Raw genomic sequence first — 6000 nt, forward strand, 5'->3', positions numbered from 1 at the left:
CCCACTGCACAGCGTTACCCTACCCTGCGCAGAATGTGTAAGGGCCATTAAGATGGGTGGTACATTGTCTAATGGGCATTATGGTGTGTGGCATAATTTGTACATGACATTGTTGTGTGTGCATTGTCTAATGGGCATTACGGTTTGTGGCATATTGTCTAATGGGCATTACTGTGTGTGCCAAATTGTCTAATAGGCATTATGGTGTGGTGCAAAATGTCTAAGGTGAAAAATAGTTTCATTTTTTCCTTTGGTGGTGGTGGGGAGCATATGTTTTCCTAGGGGAGGGGGAAGGGGTGGGAGGCACTAGAAACGGTGTTGGCTTGGAAGAGCAAAAATTCTAGTGACGCCAATGGCAGTAATCATAATTTCCTGCCTGTCATGAAGGATCTAAATATTCTAACAATTTGCGTGCCCCTTAATATTACTGTGTAATAGTGCATAGGTAAACAAACTTATTCTGGTTCACTCGTATAGTCAAATGGACAAAACCATGTGCACTGCAGGTGGGGCAGATGTAACTTGTGTAGAGAGAATTAGATTTGGGTGGGGTTTTACTTCAAAGTGAGATCTATATTGCAGTGTAAAAAAAAAAACAATCAGTATTTTCCCTGCACAGAAACAAAATAACTCACCCAAATCTAATTCTCATTGCACATTTTACATCTGCCCCCCCTGCAGTGCACATGGTTTTGTTCATTTGGTAAGGAATTTGCCTTTGGGACTGAACAGAATAAGGGCCTTAATATGATAGAGACCTTGTTTATTTTGTATATGTTAAGTACAAAAAAAATATATATATGCAACTTTACCTTGATCATATCTTCATATTTAAAAAAAAGGATATTAAAATCCTCCTTATGAGTGTACCATCCACGAACATGATCAAACCAGCTGCCAGCAAAAACTGTGATAAGCAAATTACAGATTAGAGTTTGATTCTCCGCTTGTAATTGGACTACAGTATATGATGTGAATTTATTTAGCATTAAAATATGGACAACGAAAAGGTATAGCCACACTCGCATGGGTCCCAATAAAAACAGTCAAAATCTGGAAACAATACTATCACTGAGTGTCTGATTCAAATCAGAGATCAATGCAATGCTTTAGTCAGATAATTGATTATTGTCGGACTCCACATGCATCACAGGCGCACTGTACAAATAATGAAGTATTATTTTGATGTTGCTCACAGAGAGCATTCATTTGTAACTTGAGTGATAGTCAGGGATAAAGTGTCTGTGGTTAAAAGAAAAGTCAGGCAGGTTGCATAAAGTTTCCAGGGATGTGTGTGATCTCATATGCAAAAACACAAGGCACCATTGTGGTTCCTGAAGCCATTCTCTGCCTAAACCTAATCTAGCAACAGGTTTAGTGTTTTTATTGTTAATAAGGGCACTACTGTGTGGTGTAAATGGTATATTGGGTACTACTGTGTGACATAACATGAAAAAGGTGTACTGCTGTGTGGCATAATTTAAAAAAGTGGTACTACTGTGTAGCATAATGTGTAAATGGGGTTCTATTGTGTAGCATAACTTGAATAAGGAATACTACTATGTGGCATGTGAATAGTGGACTTTACTATGTGGTGTCACGTGTATAAGGAGTACTACTGTGTAACTATTGTGTGGTGGAATATTAACAAGGTTGTGCCACTGTGGTGACATTTGAACTGGGGGTACCAGTTTTGGCCATGACCATTCCTTGCAAGACCACATACTTTTTTGGTGGGCATGTGTTAGTTTTGGCACAGGGCACCAAAATGTCTAGTTATAGATCTACCAATGCTAAATAGCAGCCTCTGAAATAGGGATACTTTTTTCTATTACTAATATTGACTTATTTGTACTTAAAGTGCATGCAGAAATATTCACAGCACTTGGTTCTTCCATTTACGGATGATGGAGGCCAATTTGCTAATTTGGACCTTTAAAGCAGCAGATATTTTTTTGTACCCTTTCCCAGATTTGTGCCTCAAGACAATCCTGTCTTGGAGGTCTATAGACAATTCCTTTGACTTCATGCTTATGGTGCATACACGCAGTGAGATTTACTTTCTATTACACCACTATTAGATCTGGGTCTGGATCTGGGTCTGTCTGGATTTGGGTTATGGTGCATACACACGGTGAGATTTACTTTCTATTCAACCTCTAATCGATCTGTGTCTGGATCTTGATCTGTGTCTGGATCTGGATAGTCTTGCCTGCCAAGACTATTTCATGGTTTCCTACCTGACCCTCTTCTTCAGGGAGAAAATGCTATGTTCCTGGACTTCACTTGTAATGTATGATTGCCATCACCTGTGGTAACACACTTTTCTTATCAGTTAACAAGCTCACCACAAGTGATGGCAATCCTACATTACCAGGGAAGTCCAGGAACAGAGCATTTTCTCCCTGAAGGAGAGGGTCAGGTAGGCAACAATGGACTATTTTTCTATTAGATTTCTATTCAATTTTGCTTCTATAAGTAAAATTGAATAGAAAAATAGTGCATATCTCACCATGTGTACCCTCAGATCCAGACCCAGATCTAATAGTGGTCTAATAGAAAGTAAATCTCACTGTGTGTATGCACCTTTAGTTTGTGTTCTGACATGCACTATCAAGTGTGGGACCTTTATTTATACAGGTGTGTGCCTTTTCAAATCATCTTCAATCCACTGAATTTACCACAGATGGACTCCAATTAAGTTGTAGGAACATCTCAAGAATGACCAGTGGAAACAGGATGCACCTGAGCTCAATTTTGAGCTTTATGGCAAAGGCTTGTGAATACCTACAGTATGACCATGTGATATCTTAGATTTTGTTTTTTTATAAATTTGCAAAAATCTCCCAAAAACATTTTCAACAATGTCATTGTGGGGTATTGTGTGTAGAATTTTGAGGGGAAAATTAATTTATTCCATTTTGGAATAAGGCTGTAACATAACAAAATGTGGAAAAAGTAAAGCGCTGTGAATACTTTTCAGAAGCACTGTATATTAAAATAAATAAAACATGGAGAGGTCACTGCTATGAGGCGGTAGGCTTATCAACAGTTTCTCTAGTACAAAAAATATGATAAATGTAAATATAGGAGATAAACTGTTCAGTATTTACCATCGCCAGCTAAAAACTTCTCAAAGAAGTGGTTAAAATCTGGTGACTCCTGAAAATTAACTGCAATGGTTTCAAAATGGTAAAAAGATTTCATGACATCCATTGGATTTCTCATCACATAGATAACCTTAATAAAAAAAATAAAAAAAACTTCCATGCTCAATGGCTGATTTGATTACATGTTCAAATTTAGGCTACAAAATCATAGTATTTTGGTAAAGAGCAATTATTTGTGTGTGTACACTTTTGCATTTAATATCATAAAATAAAATAAAAACTGATTGTTCTAATTTGAGCAAATTGAAAGAAGCCATTGTAGTACATAAGTTACTATTATACCGCTTTCACACTGCCAAAACATTTCAAAAACTGGTATCTTTAAACGGTATTTAAAATGGGTCTGAGCCTTCACCTTGCAGTAGATTACCATTTTAAATACCGTTTAAGGACCATTCACATCAGTCAACCCGCTAATCAGTCAATCAGTTAATCCCCCAAACACGTTTTAAGGCAGAATGCAGGGGACAGCCTATCACAGGTCTGTAATCTGTTGTTTTTACTAAATACCGTTTCAGAGCCATTCTCACTGCATAAAAAACAGCTCTGAAACGTGTAGGACTCTGCTTTTTAAACGTTTTGAAATACCGGTAACCTTTAACCGGTAAATCAACTCTGGCACTTTCCCACTGCAGCCTTAAACGTTTTGAAATGGGGAAAAAACGGCAATATACCGTTTAACAAGTGCGTTGTGAAAGGGGTTTTAGAAACAAATCTTCTGACATGGTTAAGTTTGTTGTTCTTACTTTTGCTTCTTTATTTCTTAGCCCTTGTGGAACAAATAAATACTATAAGTGGGATATAAATAAACGTGGTGATGGCTGACTTGTAATCACAAGTAGCATTACATTTTTCTAGAGGAATCTCAAGAAATGGTACTCTTTTATTAGTGTCAATTCGTTCGGTGCCATTTCTGTGTCCTTCACTGCAGATTAAACTTAAACTCTTCAGTGGCAATCCCGAGAATTTTCCGGGCTGTGCCTCAGTGCCCAGTCTGGCAAGCCCGGAAAATTCTCGGGATTGCCACTGTTTGGAGTCGGGCAGCGCTGCTGAGTTCACTCTGATCTCAGGCAGCGTCGCTCCCCTCTGCGGCGTCGCCTCCTCCTCCCCCCTCCCCTCCGGGTTTTCTATAGAAGTCCCCGGCGCCAGCTTATGACAAGCCGGCTCCGGGGACAGCGATGCGGTGGGGGGGGGGCGCAGGTCCGGGCAGCCGCTGATTGACAGTTCAGCGGCGCTGCCCGGACCCAGGGGGGTAGTGGTGTTTTTTTTTAAAGGGAGCGCTCCCCATAAAAAACTCGCCCAGTGAGGAGCGCTCCCAAAAAAAACCCCACCACTGAAAGGGTTAATATTTGCTGTGTCCAAATGGTTCCTTTAATATAAAAGGAAACAAAGTAAAAGTTCAAACATTTATTAAAAATACATAATGGTATTTCCTTTGAACAGAATCATTTATTCTGATAAAAGTCTGGATTACTATATATAGACAAGTTATAATGGTACTTGTTTCCTAGCACGGTGCCCATCGCATTGTATAACATAAGACTAAATATGGTATGCGATGCGATGCTGCGCGATGTTGTACAATAAAAAATTGTATGGCATTGTATGCCATACAATGGCATACAATGCGATGGTATACGATTTTTTATTGTTCAACCACCCAGATGGGTCCTTACAATGTTAAATGCGCCCCCCCCCCCACTATCAACGCCAACCCACCCGAAGCGTGGCGAGCACTATACACGTCGGCTTGGAGTTGATTTTATATAGTGTGGCAAGCGCAGCGAGCCACCGAGCCCAAAGCATGGCCAGCGAGCTAGGGGACGCGGAATACATGTAAAGTAATACGCGTCCTCTCGCAGGGCTTGCTGCGCTTGCCACACTTCAGGCTCGGGGGCTCACTGTGCTCGCCACACTATATAAGATCAACTCCGCGCTGACGTGGATAGTGGGGGTATGAAAAGGTTGGAGGACGCATACCGCCGCCCCTCACGGGCTCGCAGCGCTCACCACACTTTGGGTTTGCGTTGATAGTGGGGGTGGCATGGGGGTGCATTCAACATTGTAAGCACCCATTAGGGTGCTTATACAATAAAAAATCGTATCGCATCGCATGCATCTTATGCGGCTATATGGCATGCAATGCCATGGCATAAGATGCCATGAAAAAATTGGGTGCCGTGCTAGAAAACAAGTACCGTTATAACTATATAATGCTCATACATAACGTATAGATATAGCAAACTTTAAGCTGATATACATTATACCATTTTGAAATTAAGTAATTTAATTAGATAAATGTAAATTACTGCTAAACAGTATCTCTATATGATATCAAAAGTCCTGTGCTACTTTACAGTAATCTTTTCATGCTATTGTGCCTTGTGTTTGCTACATATTTACCAGGTTTTACACTTAAAAATGGGCTTAAATCCTCTATTCCAGCCAACCTGAGAGGGGAGACATGCTGTACAGCCACAGACTCAGCGGCACTGGATGAACACATTATTGATTGCGGAGCAGCCGCACTGCACACAGGACGCAGACAGCACCCTGGTTTGAGACGCAGGGACAGTCTGCAGAAACACTTAAATGGTAAGAATATCTTTTTCATCACCCAGATCAGGACAGTTGTTAGTCAGTCCAGACAGATTGGGCAGTGTGTATGGAGAACATGATGCCTAATCTGACTGTAGATGTTTCTGCAGATCAGCTGATCTGCAGAGATATCTACCAGTGTGTACCCAGTTTAACTGCCACATTTTCAAAAATGCTGCATTTATTCCTAATCTAGATCCACAGGTTGCCTGAAAATCATGAACTGTTGGTT

General features: G+C 40.4%; 1 pseudogene; it reads right to left on the minus strand.

The window, feature by feature from the left end:
- Window positions 1-5676, minus strand: part of LOC146062933 (amine sulfotransferase-like) — a 28337-nt pseudogene extending 22661 nt beyond the window's left edge.
- Between the last annotated feature and the right edge of the window lie 324 nt (window positions 5677-6000).

Source organism: Crinia signifera, chromosome 3 (assembly GCF_055691185.1).
Source record: "Crinia signifera chromosome 3, ASM5569118v1, whole genome shotgun sequence".
NCBI lineage: Eukaryota > Metazoa > Chordata > Amphibia > Anura > Myobatrachidae > Crinia > Crinia signifera.